Below are 22,152 nucleotides of genomic sequence, written 5' to 3' on the forward strand. Positions count from 1 at the left end.
AAGCCCTAAACGGCTTGGGACCTGGATATCTAAAGGAACGCTTGCGCCCATATATGCCCTCCCGCCCCTTGAGATCAGCAACGGATGCCCTTCTCCGGGAACCCTCTGTGAATGATATTAGGAGGGGGAGTACCCGGAGGAGGGCATTCTCTGCGGTGGTGCCCCATCTATGGAATGTGCTCCCCAGAGAGGTCCTCCTGGCGCCGTCGTTATTTGTTTTTCGGCGCCAGGCTAAGACCTTTTTATTTAAAACTTATTTTAATTGCTAAATTATTGTATTAATTAGGATTTTAAAATGTTTAGCCGAGAATGCACTGGGGGTTTTTAAATGTTGTTGTTTTTTTTTTCTTCTAAATTATTATATTATTATTATTTGTGTATGTTTTTAGGTATTCTTTGTGAGCCACCCCAAGGCTTTGTTGTGATGGGGGCGGCATAGAAATGTTTTAAATAAATAAAATAAATAAATAATGCTTGCATTTTACTGCCTCACCTTTCTTTGATATATCCATTATAATTTTTAAACATAAAAGTGTAGCCAGCATATTTTTAGTCTGCCTTGAAAATCTCTACTTGATGTGTGTCTAGAGGAAAAAAGGTCCATTTGACTGGCACATGCCATGCTGATGCGCACCTTCGTCCATGCTTTCAGCCAAAACCAGGAATCACCTCAACACTTATCAGGAAGACTTTAAACTTAATGGAAGTTATATATTTGAAGAAATGAAGCATTGTAACACATACTAAATGCTCTTTTCTACCATAATTTTAGCAACGTAAGTGAAAAGACTGTGTCTGCAGCCACTCTTGTACATAGGATATCCTGTTAATTGAGTCACTGATTTATCATGGGGGAAAGCATAATTTTCACAGATCCAATGCATTAACTTAGTGGCCTTTTATAAGGGGGCTTTTTCTCCTTTTGAATTGAGATATATATCACAAAATGTATTTTTTAAAAGAATGAATGAATACCATCACACTTTAGAGCAGTATAATTAACATTTACGGTAATTATAAAAATGATGATTCATATTCAATTCTTAATTAATTTATCTTTCTTCTTGTACTCCCTTTACCAGAAATGCCACGTTTCCAGCTACACATGCTCATAGCCAATAAGTTGAAAAGCACATGGCAGCAGAGGGGAGGCAGGGGAATGCAATCTTTTGTTTGAGTATGTTCAGGAAAAGAAACAGCTTTATATCTTATATGCCTGGTAAAAGACATTCATAGGCATCCCATAGAACCTAATCAAAACAGTTTTTCTTCTAAGCATTTGTTAACAAAATCAAAAAGTAAAATTACACATGTAGTATGGTAACACAGAGATCCACTTACAGTGTGAAATATTTGTGTTGAAAAATGTATAGACTATCGAAAGTTACTAGCGTATAATTGATCTTCTACCATAGTAATCAGACTAGGGCCCACAGCTCTTTCATCTGAGTGTTGTATTGTTTTTCACTAGCATTTATCATTTTGTAGTCAGCTGGATGTTTGCTGTTAACTACAGAAAAGTGGACATATGGTTAGGATCAGAGTAGTCAGCAGCGGAAAAGACTCACTACATCAACAATTTTGGATCAGGTTTCTTGCAAAGGGAATCAATTAACTATGAAAATGAAATCGCTGATTGTTTCTGCAGAGGAACAGTACAATGGAAGCTGTAGAATCAGGATAAGATGAGTGAAGTCTATTGAGCACTTAATATTTGAAACCAGAGGAAACTTCTACTGCAGACCTATACAACCTGTGAATCACCAAGCCTGGAGGTGTAGAACCTGAAGCCAAGGGGGTAAATTCAGTCCTCCAGGGCTCTGAATCTAACCCTCTGGAATTCCCCAGAAGGTTGTGTCCCTTCTCCTGGCCCTACCTCCACTAAAATGCAACCACCTAAGAGATTATCTTGGTTCTGCAACCCTGAACCAGCTTAATAAATCCTAGCAGCTCTGTAGTGTGGAAGTGTTTAATTGCCCTCTTTTCCAATATCAGGCAGGATAGAACCAATGGAAGGCCTAGAGACCATCTAACTGTAAGGCCTGCAAGACCCGGTCCTTTATTCTCTGTCTCATTCTACTAGGCCCCGACTGACCAACTGGAATGACAAAGATTGCTGGCCCTGTGATTACTTTTACTAGTTGCATTTCTTTGTATCTACTTCACTTGAAATTAGTATAACTATTATCATATTGTTTAAAGTATTTTTAAAACTAACCAAAATAACACTATTTTAATGCCTACTTAAAATCAAGCAACGATACACCAATTTTTACATGCTGCTGAAAAAGGCTTACAGGGCAACATGAAATGACTTAACATTTACAGCTGGAAATGGGTCCAGGAAATCTAATCCCAGCATCTCTGGCAGGAAACTGATACATCACATGCCATTTCTACTGAACTATTCCTGTTAGGAGACGGGGAACTGCTGCAATATTTTGTTGCCTCCCCACTTATTGATAATTAAATTCAAACTCCACAAAGGCTTGTTCCTGTGCAACCCCCTTGAAATGAATAGGAGTTATTACAGTCAGTTTTTATGCCTTGATAGTATATTTTCTGCTATTTCTGCTATTTTCTGTCCTATTATACTCAGCTGTTATTAAATGTCTTTTTATCTATGAAAACAGGGATGTGTGAATGAGTCCTGTCTAAAGCACTGAATGCAAGTGCATGCCCATGACTGGAAAAAATACTCAAAAATGATTAAGCACACACTGGAATGTTCTTACTCACAATATGCAGTTCAGTTTCTACAGTATTCTCGTGCCCCACATTTTCTCAATCAGCCCCACTGCAGTTAATACAGGAGATTTGTGCAAATTTGTTGGAAACGTGTGCAAATCTCACATTCAGCTGCTGCCCAATTTGTGCAAGTATCTCATTCACACAGTGATCACAGACATCATCAGGAATTGGACAAGAGATGTGTGGCAAGAGGATATTTGGAGAATCTTGGCAATCTTAAACATCATTCATTTGCTCATCCCTTTATGAAATTTTCTTACTAGCGTATGTGGAACTCTAGAGATAAAAACATAAGATCCATTGTGGGTCAGACCATGGTACTTCCAGTTCAGCTGCCTGCGGAAAACCCACATGTCAGACACGGGTACAGGAGCATCCTCCCGTATCTGTTCCTCAGCAACTGATACACAGAAGCACACTGCCTCTGATATTGTAAATGGAACATGGTCATCATGGCTGGTAGGCTTTACTCCCATGAATTTGACCATCTCCCTTTAAAGTCATCTAAACTGGTGGCCATCCCTGCATCTTGTAGCAGGCTTAAATATGCCTATAGCTACGTAATAGGGTCTGCTCTCAGGGCCTCAGTGGCAAGAAGACAGGAACATAGGAAGTTAGCTTATATTAACTCAGACCATTGGTCCATTTTACCCAGTCTGTATTACTGAGACTGTCAGGCAATGCCTTGCAGAGTTGCAGGTTGGAGTGTTTTCCTGCACTACCTGGAGATTCCAGGGTTAAAACCCGGGGCTGTCTGTGTGCAATGCCTGTTGCCTATGAGCCTGCCAGACTGGTATCAACAGGCAAGCTGCTACTGTTGGTTTGAGTGGTGCCTTCCACAGTGAGTGCATGCTCAGGGTTGGCTTTGCCCCACGGCTAGCCTAGCAGGCACCAGCAGTGCTTTTTACAAACTGAGAACGAGTCCCATAATGTCTCCCAAACATTCTGCAATGTGTCATGGTTCCACAGACTGATACTGTGGTTTCCTGCAGATAGGAATCTGAATACCACTAGCTGATTAAAATGTTAACAAAGACATAGCAGGATACATACTATGCAAGTGGTGTCATACTTAGAATTATTTAAAAGCAGGCTTTTTTTTAACCAGACAGACCTTAAATGGAGGGTATTTGTGACATGTGTGAATCTCACTTGTAATATTTGTTCATCCAAAAAGAAAACTTGCTGGAGCATATCCTTAGGAAGAGCGTTGGGTACCATACCAGTAGTGTGTGAAATCATATCCTCGGGCTCAGCATTGTTTCCAATATCTATGGAACAGGAACTTGGCAATCTAGCTACACTGCATTTCCCTAAAGATATTGGTAGTCTGCCAACCATACAGCTCAATGTACCTTGTAGATGAACTTTAGTCTGACTAGATCAAACGATTTTGTATAGAATGATGGAATACTGTTCTTGCCATAAAGACAGTAGCAGGTTCTTGCAATCTGTTATTTTCTGCTCAATGACCTGAATGGTGCCATTCTTATTTTTTTTATTAAGATAAACATTGTGGTTTTCACTCGTTCTATGCAAGTTAAGTCTGCAGAGCTCTGTAGAAGAGACAGAAACTCACAACATTTTGCCAGTATGGTCACCCCTCCTGCCAACCCCTTTCCCAAATTGGCCTGGAGCTTGCAATGGAGGTTAGAGAAGAAAGACTGGCTGCTGGGAATGAAAGAGGCTGTTCTTGGCATGCATTTCAGAACCAGGAAGACACGGGCTCTTTGGAGGAGGAGGCAGAGGAGCCCTGGGAAGCGGGGTCTCCCAATATCAAGGGGTTCAGGAGGAGCCTGAGAATAGCCACTGTCTGCAACCCCCAGGAGAAGGCAGGGGGCAGGAGCCCCGGGAGCCAGATGAGCCTGGTTCAGTCCTCAACCCCATGATGTGGTGTCAGAAGAGAAGGGGTAGCCAACCTTAGGGGCGGCATGTAGCAAAGAGGCTGGCCAGCCTCCAGAGGCCTTCCCAGGGAGGTGAGGCCCAGGGTTGCCCAAACGGAAGGTTCTTGAAATATTTTCTAGTTTAGCTTCAACAAACTGCTTTGTGCATGCTCAGAGACTTTCTTTGCTGGTTATGCATTGGAGAATAAAGGTCAGTCTGTTGTTTTGAAGGTGTGAAGAACCTAACTCCTAGCACTAGTGAAGGAATTCTGTTTAGACATTCTAGAAGTTACCGGTGGCCAGTGGTTTTATATCAGCTTCCTGAAACTTTAGGGTTCTTTTCTCTCCCTAATGCCAATGATGGTTTGTGAAATGAGCACTGAATAGCTCTTCAAGTTTTTTTTTTTTTTTTTTTTTGTGAACCCTTAGTGGTTTTTCTCTCCCCACTGTGTTTGGGGCCCTCACTTTACTTGGAATTCTATAGAGTTCAGAACTATCTGAAATGATGCTCTGGAGGCACAGCATATATAAACAAACATGAAATTGTATTATTATCAAGCCAGGTATTTTTCTTTAGCAGAAGACTGAGAATATCAGACAATGCTAGTTGTCTGGGTGAAATCCAAAATAAGCCATAAAAGTAAACCTCTAATGGCTATTACACATACAACCAGATACATGGAGTTGCACATGCGACAGCCACTTACTGGACCGAGGCTTAAGCTTCTTGTTACAAACAATTTTCAAGGGAGAAATCCCAGTGTTTATCCCACCAATGCAGTCCTGTGGCGATGTCGGATCTACGAGTGGCACCATCCAATGCGGTCTCTGTTCTAGAGGATCCATGGTTAATGCTACAAGAACTAATGTGGAAGCACGTTTCCAGAACAGGGCAAGTCAGTGTAGCTCAAGGAAGATAGCTTCCCTGTCCCAGCCCGTTCTAGAAACAAGCATTTACAATGGATTATGTAGTTGTTTCTGGAACTGCTAGCTGCTGCTGCTGCACAAGTGATAGATCCCATAGGCACAGTGGAATTAGCAGAGGCGGCAGCCACATTCGATCCTGTCCATGGCCTCCATGACTAGATTAATAACACACAGAGATGTTCCATATGTTTTAAATAAATAAATAAATAAAATCAGCTAACACCCCCAATATTCAACGATATTCAGGGGCAGTGTGATCTTCTTGGCTCCCCCAACATTTGAGCTTGTTTCACTCCCATCAGCCATTGCTTTCTTCCTGGGCAGCTCTTTTCACATTGATGAGCTAGTTTTCAGAAGTGGTGCAGGCAGTGGGGCCGCCGTGTTTCCTGCCCTTTGTGTCATCCAGTTTCTCAGAGGTCAGCTTTGCACTCCTTTGCGTAGTATGGCTGGGTAAAGTATCCAAACATTTTGCACTGAGGTACCATCTCTATGTTGATTCATGACATTCTGCCACATTTCTCCTTTTCAACTGACTGGAGTGAATCTTTGGAGGTCATGAATGGGGAGTTTTATAGGTGGCAACTCAACCATATAAATTACCCAGGCTTTTAAGTGACTTTTTATACCAGTTTTTAAATGTCAGAAGATGTTATCTTTTTTCTGTTTGCACCACTTAAATTTCAGGAAGTCTAGATGGGGCTCCCTTCTTACCCATTAGTTACTTTTAAGAAGTCAAGAGGAAGGGGAGTAATACTAAGAAGGTGGGTATTGTACATTTCTTGAAATTTCCTGTCCTTTCCCTTATAATCTGAACACAGTCTGTTATTAGATTTACTTTGTGCTACATTCTATTTTATAGTATGTGTATTGTTATTATGTAACATTTTATGACTGTATTTTCTCGCACTTTTCTTTCTTGAATTTTCTTGTAATGATTCTTGTGGATTCTAATAATGGAAAAGCAGTGTAGAAATCCTCCAAAAATGAATATTGCGAGAATGCTTAGGACCTCTGCCTTACAGAACAAGCGTGGGTGTTGTGTTAGCCAGATCAACCTCCATTACAGAGATCTTAGGAATTCCCTGATCTGATCTGAGTTGTTCAAAAGAATATCCTTACGGACACTTTCTTTACACATGAAGGCCTCCACACTGACAAAGCTGATATCCATGGCTTCCCTCTTCTTTCTTGAGGAGAGTGAATAGTGCACATTTATTTGTCTATATTCTGCCTATTCCCAGTAATTGGGACCCAGTTTGGTTCCACATGGAGCATCTTGCTCACACCGAGTGTTGCCTACATCCTCTGATAGGGTCACCACTTCATTAATTTATAGCATTTATAAGCCACTCTACCTCTAAAAGATGGTGAACAATGCACAGGGGAGTAAAATATGCACAAGAACAAATATTTTAAACCCAGCTATATGAATAAAACAGGGGGTAGTTAGTCTTAGACAGGGAAGTTTTGTTTAAATTAAAAATTTCTTTAAGGACATACTGAAATGAGAGCAAAGCTGGCAACTGCCTTACACCAACTGGCATGAAATACCACAGAAAGGGGGCAGTACAGACAAGGTCCCACTCCAAGTGGACTCCAAACATATGCCAAGCTTGTGTGGAACCACCAGGAGACCTCATCCAGTGATCTCAGTCACGTTGTCTCTTACTTGGTGGAGGGCCTGTGTTTACCTGAAGACCTGTTGGAGACAATCCTCTCCGAGGTACCCCAAAGTGCAGCCTGAAGATGAGCAACTGTAAGGAAGATAAGTAAGAGCAACCCCTATGAAATATTAGTACAGCCCAAACCCAGCTTGCCTGGGCCCAGTCCTCCCAATGTGATAGTGACCTGAAATGCAATGCAATGCAATGCAATGCAATGCAATGCAATGCAATGCAATGCAATTGTGTGCATATGCATATCTGTCTATGATCTGTTTACATATTTCATGTAAATCCATGTCCTGATTTTCTGTGATCCATGCCATCTTTTTTGGCAATGCATTAAGTGACTATCAGTTTCAGTGAAAAAAAATCAGCAACCCAGTTCAGTATAGAAACCACATTAAGGGGTGTTGTGATTAAAATGCTGGACTGGTGGCCTGAAATCCCAGGTGCAGGTCCCCACGCAGCAGCAGTACTCACTGGCTCACAGACTCTCAGCCTAACCTACTTCACAGGGTTGTGGCTGCAAGGATAACATGAAACTATGTAAACTACCTTGGGTTCCTCACAAGAAAAAAATAAGTGGGTTGTAAATACAATGGAGTAATACTACAGAGAAAAAAGGAGATCCTGTTAGTATTCAAAGAAAATCTACCTTTTAAAAATATAACGATTGCTGGGGGTCAATTAAGGAGATGAATTAAATGGTTTGAAAACTGAAGAATCAACCAAACATTGGTTCTGTTTAATCCCCATTCATTTCTATGGAAACTATCTGAAAGAGATGCTCTTTAATTTGCTGGATAGGAGAAGGGTTTAATAAATAGTTTACTTAAATCTGCATAACGATCTCTCAGGTGTGTGCATGCATTAAAAAAGCAGCATGAGACTGCTCTTTGGCTTGCTGTGTGAATCCCTTTACATGAGAAATCTTGTTAGCCCTTATGGCACTACATTGTGGCAAACATGTTTTTATGTCACAAAAGCCCAGAATTAACAAGTGAACCTGACCTAGCTTTGCTTCCTCTTGCTTGTTCCTCCCCCCCTTCCTCCCAACCTTTGTGCTAAGTGTGTCGAGGTAGACAGGGCTTGCACTTCTCAGCTTGGATTCAATTTGACATGTTATGGGGAGCTCTTGCAGGAATCTGTGCGGATAAGTAGGTCACTACAGAGTTCTGATCATTAGCATATTGGTAGGCCACAAAGCTAACTATCAGTCATAAGAGAATGAGCAGAAGACGCAGAAGAAAAATATGATTTTGGGGGGAGTGTTTTGTTTTTACCCTTGTACGAGAAGCAGCATATTCTACTAAGCTTCCCAATGCATTTTTATTTTAAAGAAATATTTCTCCTCCCTTCTCTGCTGCAGATGTTCTCAGCCCCAAGCATTGCCTCAGGCCATAGCCAAGGAAAGTTGCCCAAAGCTCATGATGAATGTTTGCTGACTTCTGTGGTCAATGTTCCTCAGGAGTAAATGGTAAAGAACATATGGTCTGCACTTTGCGCTTTTAGCTTGAAGGGCTAAGGAAGGGAAGTCAATGAGAGAACAGGAATCTCTCTCTTGCTCGCTCTCATTTTAAAAGGATTCTAAATTATGGTTTTTTAAAGCATTTCTTGTTTTAAAAAAAGCATCTTGCCAGTGGTAGAGAATGAACATATTTAAGGTTATTTTGGTGCAAGGGTTTAAATACATTCTTCTCTGTTTAGTTTGTGGATGGTAAGAGCCAAGTTAATTTGGGAAACAAAATTATTCACTCTGAATATAAGGGCTAAGAAAATGGTTGTGGGACTCTCTAGGTGAACCTAGAGATTTGGCACAAGGAAAATCTGCAGAAATTGCCCTTCTTGATTACCAATGAGATGCATGTTGCCTTTTACTGCTGTCTTTATTCATTTTTCAGAAGCCTGCCACATATGCCAAGTCTCATATATGAAAATCCACATCCAGGTAGCTCCCATACATGCATTCATCAATAAAGCTGGGGAAGCACTTGAGGTGGAAGGTTTATTCTTAACAGTTGAAAGACCAGGTGAGCTGAAGAACTATATTTTCAATATGAATCTCCCTAGTTTTAAAGATCTTTGGCAAATGGCCCTTTTCTGTAACTTACCAACATCTGAGGTATGAATTTCGTGGGGACACAATTAAGTGCCTTCTTCCTCGGTTTGCAAATTCCCTCTACAAAGGCTTCCCTCATAGTCATACACAATCGTGTCAATAACTGTTTTGCAATGAGGCATTTGGCCTGTAGGGCTATTCTGTTTTCCCAGTACTTTGTTGGGATATTGTATGAGTCCTACTGGAAGAATGGCTAGGCAGTTATTGAAGTTCAACAGGCAGTGTAGTGAATCTACCCAGTGACCAGAATAATTTGGAAGGCATGTCAAGGCAGGGCCTTATTGCCTTGCATGGGAAATATAATATTTTTTATTTATTTATATATATATATATATATATATATATATATATCACCTTGAAGAGCTGCCTTGGCTGTAGGAATGCAGCTCTTTGCCATACTTTAATTTTTTTATCATTATTTATTTATTTACAATATTTTTACCTCATCCTTTACAAATGTCCCAGGACAGTTTACAACATAAATAAATCATAACAATAAATAAATTCAACAAAATACAATAACATAACAAGCATAACAGAATGTGACTGAGGATGACTATATTAAAAACCTAGTTAGAATATTTAAATATTAAAATATTGGACAAATAAAAAGGTTTTTGCCTGACATCGAATGGAATAGAACATTGGTGCCAGACAAACCTTTCTGGGGAGCGCATTCCACAGTTGGGGTGCCACCGCGGAGAAGGCCCTTCTCCGGGTATTCACTCTCCTAACCTCCTTCAAGGAAGGCTACTGAAGCAGCTTTGCTCCCAGAAAGACGGGGTGTGATCCTGCATGCATCCTGATGGAGTGTAATAGCAGGAGAGCAGAACTTTATAAAATCCATGGCAAGAGGTATGTCTTTTGTTCTTAGCCTTGGAAGAGGAATTGATGAATCACTCACCCTAATAGTTTAAGAAGCTTGTGGAGCATTCCCCAGCCTAATCTGAGAACCATTATGGCCATAAGAAGGGAGAGCAAAGCTTTCTTTCACTTGTTTATATTCTGCATCTACATTTCATCACTGTATTCAATAAACTGTATATCATCTCTGACACAAGTGGTTTGATTTTAGTTGATTGTGGTTTTAATCCATTCCTGTTTTTATCCATCTTATTTGTCCTTCATTTTTAAAATTTATTTTTATTACATAAAATTTATAAAAATGTATTTATTTTTTTCTCCTTATATATGAATATTTTGTTATTTACCGTATTGTTAGGGTGCTTATTGTAGCTGATTTTTTGTTGCTGCCTTCAAACAGAGGACGACTGTTCATTCCAAGTTTGGTTTAAAGGTAAGAAGAGCTGGGCCTTGAGGTTACCCATCAACAACACCTAGACAACAGACTGGACTAGCAGGCATGTAAGGCCAAAGAACATAAGAAGAGCTGTGCTGGATCAGACCAATAATCCATCTTGTTCTGTTTGTAAAGTGGCCTATCAGCTGTCCGTGGGATGATGTGTACAATAACACCCTCCTACTTAAGTTCTCCAGTGATGGCTGTACATAGGCAGACTGCCTCTGATACACTGGAGTTGGCATCAAGACTAGTAGCCATTCATAGCTTTCTTCTCCATAACCTTTTCCAATCCACTTTTTTAAACCCGTCAGAATTGGTGGCCATCACTGCCTCTCATGGAAGTGTATTGCAGAATTTAACTATGCCTTTTAAAGAAATATTTCCTTTTATCTGTCCTGAATCTCCTGAATCATTTCAAGGGATGATCTCAAAATCTAGTATTATGGAAGAGAGAGAGACAATGTCTCCACCTTCTACATGCCATGCATAATTTTATGCACTTCTGTCATATCTTTTTATTAAATTAAACAATCCAGGGGGAAATCTGGGAACTTACACATTAGTTAGGTTAACAGCCATTCTGGGTAAACAGTTCAAAGGTGTTGATAAGGATAGAGTTCTAGAAGGAGAAGCCCTGCCAAATAATAATAATAATAATAATAATAATAATAATAATAATATATTCAACATGGGTTCTGAAAAGATAGGTGCTGTTTCAGTAACCTTCAGGAGTGTCAGTAGTACACATGGACAGGAATGATCCAATAGACATTGTTCATTAGGCTTCCTAAAGGCTTCTATGGAGGACTCTGCACCTTTGACATTTTCAAGTGTGCTGGACTCTAGAAACCTTTCCGAGTCCTTCCTATAAAATTATATTAGTGATGACCATATACCACTGATTTTATATCCACAGAAGACCATGTCCCACAGATTCTTCTACTCCATGGTGCAAGGTACTGTATTTCTATTCATATTACAGTAATTTGGACATATACATATGTATTAGAGGATTTATTTCAATACAAGCTTATATCCTCTTTTGTCTTCTTTTTTGGTGATGCATTTCCTCTCCTTTGGAAGTTCGTAAGGCATCTGTCAGGCAGAAGAGGAAGCAAGAACAGACGAAAAAGGAAGTTAGGATGATTTGCCCTCTTTCTTGCATCACATCTGCAAACCCTCACATCTGCTCTGGAAGGTTTCCCAACTTTCAGGAGTAGGTTTGGGTGTGAGTTTCCAGGCACCTACACTTGTCCCATCCCCATTCTGTTGACAGATGCCTTATGGCAGTGGAGAGACACCAGCAGGCTACACATGCAGAAAGGTGGAATATAAATTCGAACAAATAAACATAAACATTTCACTATAATTATGGAAACAAAGATTTTGAGGAACCCGTGGTGAAAAATCCACTGAAGGAATGATTTAGACCCAAAAATTGCAGGTGTGGCAAGGAATATATATCCCTTCCCTTTTTGAAGGTAATTTTCTTTTTTTATAAGAACTTGTGCTTCTTGTGGAGTTGAACCCTTCTATAGATGCTGAACAACTAGAACTTAAACAAATGAAACCTAAATGTCATATCTGCGGAAATAAAGCTTTCTTCTGAAATCATTAAACCAATTGGTTCTTATACTTAAAATCCAAAACTCCCTGTCCCCAGCTGGGAGCTCCCAGCTCTCTTCTTATCGGATGATCCATGTCAATTTTTAAGGGGTCTTCAGGAAAATGAAAATGGTGTCTTATCTGGCCTGCCTCTTGGGAACCTCATGGATTTATACCACAGTAGAACTACAAATATGTAACCTTACTTTAGGAAAAATCATATAAATCCAGCCACCATTGCAAGTGGGCATTTTGATATTTTTATCTTCACAGTGGGATTGCACCTTTTCTTTGACTTCTGCTTCAGTATCTTTATATTCTGAAAAACAGCTTATAATAGAATGCCACATGTTGTAAGTTAGGACTTTTGTTTTATTTTATTTTTGTGATTTTTAATCCGTCTGTTCAGTTTAACAACACAGAAAAATAAGCTTCATCTTGAAAAGAGGTGAGCAAGTTAGAGTGGTAGTGAATTTCATAAAGGCCATAATAGGCTGCTATGAGGGAAGGCCTGGATCATCCCTGTTCTCTGCTTCTGAGTTATTAGGCCTCATCTCACTCAAAAGATTACACATTTTATCTCACAGGTCATTCCATTTTATTGCAGTATTGCCTTTTGCAACACTATACTGAAAGTTCTTGTCGGTGATTCCATTACAACCTCCTATTTTGCTGAATTTATATCTTAGGGCTAAAATTCCCTCTGGGTTAAAACTTGGCAAGTGCAATATTAAGTCTTTTATACAAGAAGAGAATTTACTCCCCTCTCCCAAATTAGTCAGGCTGTTTGATGTAGATGTCAGCTTTGAGTCATCTACCTGAGAAGTGATTTGTTGTAAACCATATGTCATTTATTGAAATTTTGCAGGCAATTAGCTCTTCATACAAAAGATCTGTGCTTTATAAGTACTAGAACCAGCCTGACACTATACATTGAAAAGTGAACAGTATTGTCACAAGACATGCAGGCCTTGTAGCATTTATTCCCCAGTATGGTATTTCAGATACTCTTGAAGCAATGATGTTTCAATAGTTAGAATCAATTAGTGTGCAAGCAGAACCTGTTGATTTCTGATCAGGGCCAAGCAAGCAAACAAACAATTGCCATATGATATCCATACCCAGATAAATTCTGTTGAGGTGGTTCTACTAAAAGATGCCTCAGGGGAGAACTGTTACGGTCTGGATGCTGTAGAGTACTTTGTCTAGGGAAATCTGTGTTAATTGCTCCTTTAAGTAGTCCTTTTGGAAGGCCACAACACTTTCCTCCTTTGGTTAGGTCTCAGATGAGGATAAAAAAGCTGGTGCTGGTATCACTTGGCATTATGGCTTCTGGATAGGATCCTGAATGGCATGGAATATTCCAATATATCTTCATGAATTTCATATTGGTGTTTTGTGGGATGCAGTATTTAAAATAAAATTAAAGAAATGACCACATCATACACCTCCCTTGAAAAGGACAAATTATCTGCTAATCGTTATAAAGTTTCCCAGAGTTTGGCAGATTTTACTCCTTTCACTTTGCTGCTTACAACCTGGTTCTCTTCCTGGTGACCCCAGTTGCTATAAGCATCTATGTGAAACTGCAACCTTAAAGTTATGTTTGCTTGAAATTCTAACATAAAATTGAGGTTTGGGTACTTTCCTCACACAGTACCTAAAACATGCACTTGATGCTGAACATTTATTTGATGGTTCAAGATTTTTTTGTTTTTTAATATAGCTCCAATTCTAAGAGTTTCCCCACTGGATGAAGCTATGAGTAGAAAAGTGCTCCTCTGACAACACAGAGAGACTCCATCAGTGATGGCAGTGGGGGGACAAATTTCATCTGTCTGAGAAGAAAGCTCTGGAGTGGTTGGGGTGTTGGGCTGCTTAATCTGTTGGACCCAAAGCCACATGCATCACCCAAGCCTCTAATAAATTAGATCAATCCGCTCTTGGGTCTCTCATCTGCCTCATTCTGGAGCTGGAAATTGAAAAGGACTCCTACTCATTCTCTCCCTCTCCACCCCAGACCATGTAAACCAGCAGGACTTTGACATGATGGTGGATCTCACTCTATTCCTCAACTCATTTTCGGATTGCTCTGTGATTAGACTGATCTCCTTCTGCAAATCCCCAGTAACACAAATGAGTCTAATGGGCAATTTTACTCATCTTCCTCTAGAGAATATCTACTCAGAATCATGGGAACTTGAATCACACATTCAATTTACTATAGATAGGCAGTGTGGAAAGCATTAGCATCACTAATCTATGCTTAGCTGTTGGATGAGGATTTTTTTAAAGGTGTTTTTGGGGTTAATTTCAAGGTTACAAAACAGAATGTTTAGGCTCAGTGTAGAGTCTTGGCTGTTAAATACTGTAACTGTAAAAGTGCATTAATGTGGGCCACTTTGTCTGAAAAGTATTAATCGAATCCAGATCTCTGTCAGCCATAAATATAAATTATTCTATAACATTCTTTTCAGTAGTGTAAATGGTCTATCATACAGTTTTTGTCTCTTGCTCCCTTTCTCTGTCTCTATTATATAAATATTATAGATAGATAGATAGATATCAATATAGGCATAAACACACACACACACACACACACACACACACAAGAGTTAGTTAAGCAGGGCCAATTTACAGTGCCAAGTTCTGCTTTCCAGTGTAAACTATTATCCAGTGTTACTCACCTAAGTGTATTGACTTTTAAACCTTTGGCATACCACTGAGATCAGTTAATCAATGGACAGTTGTTCAATAATGAGCAGCATTCTGTGATATGGTATAAAAACACTCCTATTATTTTTTCTGGCATAAACAGAAATGAGAACACATCCCAAGAAAGTATGATTGCAGCTCCCCAGAATAGATATCAATTCTTACACTTAGATTACATTTTCAAAAGTCTTGCTTGTCACTTACCAGCTGACTATCCCAAAAGAGTTGATTTGAGCACATGTGCCAGGCATAATCTGCAAAAGATCAGTGTAACAGCATAAGAATTAGAAGTGAGGATGTGCCATCCTGGGCAATCTAATCAAATAAATGAGGGCCCTTTCATGCAGTTATGCTTGCTGTTGCTCAATTAATACCAGCCTTAGCTTTCTGTTTGAGTCCTGGATTCTTTTTCATTAAATATTCCTACTTTTTCCCTTTTACCTCCCACATACAATGTTCTGTTATGCCACGTACTATGCATGAAAAGACAAGCAGAAAAGAATAATGAACCTGAAAATTGTGCATTAAAAATAGCCTTTCATAACAAGGTAAATATAGAATTTTTAACCCTATTTATGCTGTCATATGTCAAAGAGAATCAACTGCACCCTACATTGTTTTCTTACAGTGTTTCGCTGCTTAAAACATGTTGACTATTGAACTTGGAAAGTTTTGTCCTTCAAAACATTCATTAATGTATAAACAATGCTCCTTCTTTTCTTCATATTACTCCCCATCTCTCTCCCGTACCATACAATTACATTTCTGATTCATTTTTTACAATCTCAGCAAACATTGCTTTCCAAGTTTAAGATTCTACATTTAATGTTATTCACTTCACTTATAAATAGAAAATGTGTCATGCCAGATGATTTTTGCCTTTATCCAAAGTCATCCTCTTATTAATTACTCATTCTCTCCCCCACCTCCATTATATTTAAATATAATGTAATTATAGACTGTTCTTGAATAATAGGACTTATCTTATGTTCATATCTGAACATATTAATTGAATTCAACATATGTATTTATAATATGCAGTATGCCTCCATTCTTCAGGATAATCCCTTTAATCCTATTTGAATAGCAAGATGGAAAAAGTTAATCCCACTAACATCTTTATAAACAAATATTTAAATAAACCCATTTAAATCTTTGTTCTCTACAGCACCTGTTCTGAAAAGGCTGTGAAAATAATCAAGCCCTCTACTAGCAATAAATAATAGGGTGCTTAAGGACAGCATACAAAGTAGGACTGCGCATGTTTTCAGTCATACTGGCAAAGGCAAATACCTGTATAAATATGTAGATTTCTAATAGGTAGATTATTATACTTAGTGCTAAGCATATCTCTGCCCACATCATTTTAACAATGCTTTAACCTGGAATTTATGCAGGGATATTTATGAATTCTGAAAAATACCATCATTTAAGAAGTTTCTCAAGGTAGCCTAGCAGTAGCACAAATCAAAATGTGGAAATTCCAGATATACGTGTTAAAATCCATTTCCTACAGGAATTTAGTTATGGGTGTTAGAGCCCTTGGTTGTTTTGTGCCTGGCATTTGGCCAGAATTCTTTAGCATAAGGAATCCATGCCGATCCACAATGTTGGATTTGCATGACTGCACTATGAGTATGTTTTGTACATATGGCAAGACACCAGGAACTGGGAAAGAAGCAATTGTTTTTCCCCTGCTGTGAGCAATGGAATTGAACATGCCTCGCATTGTTTTCATGCTGGGATTTCTCTACCTTCCTGAAAAATATAAGTGCAAACCAAGCTTATTAAATTCCTCTGGGCAGCAAGAAAAACAGAAGCACGCACATACCCAGAACGCATCCTCACAGTCTGACAGGTGGGTTTGGTGTACTGTCTGCATTCAGCAAAGGCACGGATTGGCTCTCTACGGAGTGCAAATCTGAAATGAGGACTGTAACAAGAAGAAAGTTCAGAGAAAAGTGCCATTTAAGATAAATAGCTACATTTAGCATGAAAGGGGGCAAAGACATGTTCTCTGCTGTCCCCGAGCACAGGACTAGATCTAGGGAGCTCAAGGTACAGGAGGACAGCTGAGGTGAGCACAGGGGTAGGCAGAAGTGGCAGTGGCATGGGAGAGGGGAGGGAGAAAACCCTCAGTGGGGAGAAGGAAGATTTGTCTTTCTTTCCCATAACAGGAGAACCTGGGGGGATTCCATGAGGCTGATTGTTAGACGAAGTACTTCTTCAAAAAACATATAGTAAAACTATGACATTTACATGGGAAGTGGTGATGGCCACCCATTTGGATGGCTTTGAAAGAGGATTGGGCAGGCTCATGGAGGAGATGGCTATCGGTGGCTGCTAGCCCTGCTGGCTATGTGCGGTCTCCCTTACCAGAGGAGGCATGCCTGCGTGCAGCAGTTACTGAGGAACTTGGGCAGGAGGGAGTCTGGTATCCATGCTGTTTGAGGGATCATTTGGATAGCTTGATTGCCACTGTGTGTACTGTGCTGGATTAGATGGACCTTTGATCTGATTCAGCATTTTCTTATGTTCTTAAGAAGTACTTCTAGGTGTGCACTACGCTGGGCAGCATCCTCACAGGTGCCACAGGTAACACATGGCCAACCCCAGACTTGAACCATCCACTAAGAGGAACTTGAGCCTTGTCATCAGGACCCAAACTTCATTTTCCTTCTCATTTGTCCTTCCAGGAGGAGTAAGTGGTTGTAGGCAGTAGTAGGGAAGCATCTATGGATTTAAGTGTGTGTTTGATGTGTTTTCTGGGTCCAGCTGTTCTCCTGCTGCATTCCCTGGCTAGATATTTTCTTCTTCCATAACCTTAACCAGCAAGGAATAGCATAACATATCCTTAATTTTAACTCTATTTTTGCATTGTATGATAGGTTTTAAACCTTTAATGTGTTGTAAACCATCCTGAAAGTCATTTGACTAAAAGAACAGTATAAAATGCCTTAAATAATAAACAAACAAACAAACTGAGCACAGCCTCAAAAACATTTGTCAGGAGAGCACCAGTGATATACAATGCCATTTTCACTTACTCACTAATTTTCCTTTGGACATTCTTCTCTTCTTGTCTTATCCTCCATCTCCCAGCAGAAGGGTATGGTGTGGTTCATCAGGGATTGTCAGATCAAGCCCACCTTGATCCACAAATTCCATAAGGGTCTTGTAAATCCAAGTACCTTTAAATAGACATTTCATTTAAAATATAGCCTACTTATATACTCATGAATCTTTTCCATGAATATACAATACTTTCCCCCATGTAACAACAATGGATCCCATTGGAGTTTTGTACTTAAACTGTGGATGGGCAACTTGTGGTCTAAAACTCCAAATACCCCTAGCCAACATGGTCTGTGAGTGTTTGGTGCCAGTGTGGTATAGTTGGACTCCATTGGACTGGGATCTGAAGAGGTTTGGGTTCTACTCCCCTGTTGACCATGGAACTCATTGGGTGGTAACTTTGGGTCAGTCCAAATTCTCAGACTAATATCATTTACAGAATTGCTGAGAAGAAAAATTGGACTCATGTAACCATGATAACTGCTGTGTGTTTCTTGCAAGAGGAAAGATAGAAAGTAATACTGAATAAATAAATACAGTAATAAAATTGTGAGAGATGATTGGCCAGAACATATGGGAGACCACAAATTGCCTGTCTTTGACAAAGGGATTGGCTTCTTCCCTTAAACTTTCATGCCCTTGATTCTTACTATAAACAATGAACGTTTTCAACTGTCTAGCTCTCTGGCATTGTTGCTCCTGAAGGGGGCACTTTTCACCATCCACTGCCTCCACTCCTGACTATACAGGCTTAGGAATCTGGTTCAGGGTTCCCTCATCCAAACTGTCTTTCTTTTGTTTGGGTCATCAGCTTTTCCAGCAAGGCAGTGGACAACTTATGGCCCTCCAGATCTTTTGTCGTGCAATTCCCATCAATCCTAGTCAGCATAGGCAGTGGTAAGAAGTGAAAAGACACATAGGCCAAAACATTGGGAGGGTCACCACCAGGAAAGCAAGCCCCTTTTCTTCTTCTTTCCTCTTGCCCATTCCCCTACTCTTTCTTTCCCTTGGCCTTGCCTTTCAAATCCTCCCTTTGCTTTGTCTATACTTCTCCATTTCACTTTCTAGCTCCCTTCTTTCATCTCTCCCACCCCACAACTCTCTGGCTCTCTCTTTTTACCTTTACTTCAATATCCACTTGCCATTCCCAGTCATGGGGGGAAGGCAGTGAATCCCCATGGCTCTTTAAAGGAATCAAATTCCTCCCTCAAACAAAGAGCCAATTGCTGGAATTTTGTTTTGTTTGTAAGCTTTTCAAACTCAAAGACGGCTGAAAAAATGTTCATGATCATTGCACTCCAATATTCATAGAAGCCTTTAGGCCAAATGTCTTCACACATTTGTTTTGATTATTTCCCAAATGTGTACAGAAACCATTCCCTCTCAGTTTTTCTATGTGAAAGGCAGTAAAACTAAATTTGTATTCTCTGTTATGAGATTTTATAGTCTGTTCATCTCCTTCCACTTCTCTCATTCAAAGACAACATACTCATGATAGCAAATTCCCTGTAATATTCTTCCTTATATTTTTCCTAAAGCTATTTCCATTTGTGGTTCTCTTCTGAACTAACAAGATAAAAGCTGGCATTGGGAGACTTCTGCTCAGATCTACCCCCTGGAATTTATCCTACAGATTATATCTACCATACAATTTAATTCTAGAAATGGGCTAGATCCAGTCATGAACTAGTTATGTTTCCCAGATTTGAGAAGTGGGGTCCTTTGTTTCCAGACGTGCAGAAGAGTCCACATGAAGTCTGCAGACTTCAGACCTTTGGACCACAACTTCTAGGTCCTTGATGTTGTCAGTGGAAGTACATTGGGACCAGGACATGTCAGGAATTTAATATATCCCTCCAAGCACTGATTGGGCCATCCCTGCCATCTAGACTTTGCCAGATGACATTCTGAGGAAGTAGAGAATTATTTGAAGGATTGTCTGAACCTGCTGTTGGAGGACCTGCTAAGAAGGTTGATCAGGTTGGTAAGCCCAAGAGACAGGGCCTTCTCAATGGTAATCCAGTGATGGTGGAACAGCCTTCCATAAGAAGTATATTTGGCTCCCTAGCTGAGCAGTTTAAACAAACTGTTGTTAAATTTGAAATGAACTGTCTTAAGTGATTTCTGTATGAAACTGTTTGATTATGATTGCTGTTGTGAGAGAACTGTTTTAGCCCTGAAGAGCAATCTAAAAATCTTAAAATAAACAGATAAATGTGCTACTATTTGTGCTCTAAATGCTCTCTGTCACATGAGAGAGTCTTGAAGTCAAGGCACTCCAAAGTTTTTTAAACCCTGCTGGGCTCCTGTTGGCAGGGTGGGAATGAGGGAGAAGAGGCGTTTGCAGCTCTTCTCCAATTACCCATTGTTCACAATAGGAGGGAAATGCGCAGGCCCTCTTCTTGGGATGGTCCAAACTTTTACCCATGTGGAGGGTTGAAAGCGCATGGGTGTATCCAGAGCTTGTCACACCAACCCTGCCCCCGGTTAGCTGGTTCCCCATTCCTGCCTGACAGCAGAACTCCACATCAGAGAAGGAAAGGCCACCAAAGACCTGCAGGGACAGGGATAGGATATAAAAACAGGATTCGTTCAAGACTAGAACCTAGCAGGGCGCACATTAGGTAGAGATGTCTGGCTCCAAGGAGCTTCTGACAATGTGTCCGGTTCGGCCTGACCCCTAGATGCCAGCTAGCCCCCCCCCCACCCCCACCCCTGCCAGTGCACAATCAGCACCAGCTTGAAAGTGCCCTATGCATGTACAGCTCCCCTCTGTGAGGCTCACACCATGAAAATGTACGCCCTGGCTGATAGGATTCATGGAAGGCGCCCTATGGCTGTAGATTCCTAAATGTGTACAGCTTCTTCAGACTGCCGCTATGGAAGGTCCTTGGCCGTAGGATTCAGACCCAGCAACAGAGCCATGAAGCAGCTGGACAAAGCAACTAGGTTATCACAGGAGGGTTAATTAGACTGATGTCAGTCTATCAGTAATTAATTTGAGTAGAAGGAGGGGCCTATCAGTGGAGAACATCACTTCCTTTCAGATCCATAACAGTCTCTTCATCCTGTCCAGTCCAGTTCGCTTGTGTTCTAACCCATTTCTCTTCCCTGGCTTTGAGTCAAGCAACTATCCTTAGAGTCTGCACAAACATGCTGTAGCAATAATTTCAATTTGAACTGGATTGTGAAAGCATTTTTTCTGCATGTCTCCAAAAATGAACACTTTCATTTTACCCCCGATGCATCAATGGATGCCTTTCTGTTTTTCCAAATGTTGCACACTTCATGTTTTTGGTAATGATGTGGAAGGGGGGAGGTGCCAGGGAAGTTGCCTTAGGAGAAAGCACGAGCCTTTACTGATGAAATTCAGGAAGAAAAGAATAATCCCCTTGGTTAATAGGAGCAAATGTCTCAGAGTGAACCACCTCACTGTAAAGAAAATTAAGTGCTGTAGCAAGGCCAGCGTCTGCTTAGGGAAGGTGAGAGCCTTTCCAAAAAAAGGTAAAAAAAAAAAAAATCAATTAAAAAACCCCCGCACACAGTTGAGTGGCCATCCTCCATCTTTTGTCAAGCTGCTGTAATTGCTACTTATTCCCACAAATCAGCCCAATTAAGCATGTTATACAAAGAATGCACAGTTGAATGCTAGGACCTAGGGGATATAAAATGAACAAATGGAGGGCTTCCATGGAGTGCTTTTGACCAATCATCTCATCGTCTTCAGAGTCTGTCAAGATGCTGAGACAGAGAAAGGCTGAATTCAAGCCTATATTTAAACTGCAGTGACAATAAATGCTCCTCTAATGACAGTTCCCTTGTGTTCCTGCTCTCTTTCTCCTGGGCCCAGTTGCAAATCAGAAGTTCCATTTTCTTGGGGGTTTTTATGGTGAAACATTACTGCTCAATGAATGCCATGGGACACTTCTTAAACAAGTAGCTTTCAGAGGAGCAAAGCCAGTTAAAAGAATACATTTCCTCTTGATGATCAGCCCCCTATGAAATGAACACCTGTAGTGACTATTCCTGAGCATTACAAAGTGCACTGTGAAAAGAGTGTGTTGCCTGTTCAGGGAAATGACCTAATGATCAGGCAAAATGGGCCAGCAT

Source organism: Varanus komodoensis, unplaced genomic scaffold (genome assembly GCF_004798865.1).
Source record: "Varanus komodoensis strain SLA01 unplaced genomic scaffold, ASM479886v1 scaffold3, whole genome shotgun sequence".
In the NCBI taxonomy this organism is placed as follows: Eukaryota; Metazoa; Chordata; class Lepidosauria; order Squamata; family Varanidae; genus Varanus; species Varanus komodoensis.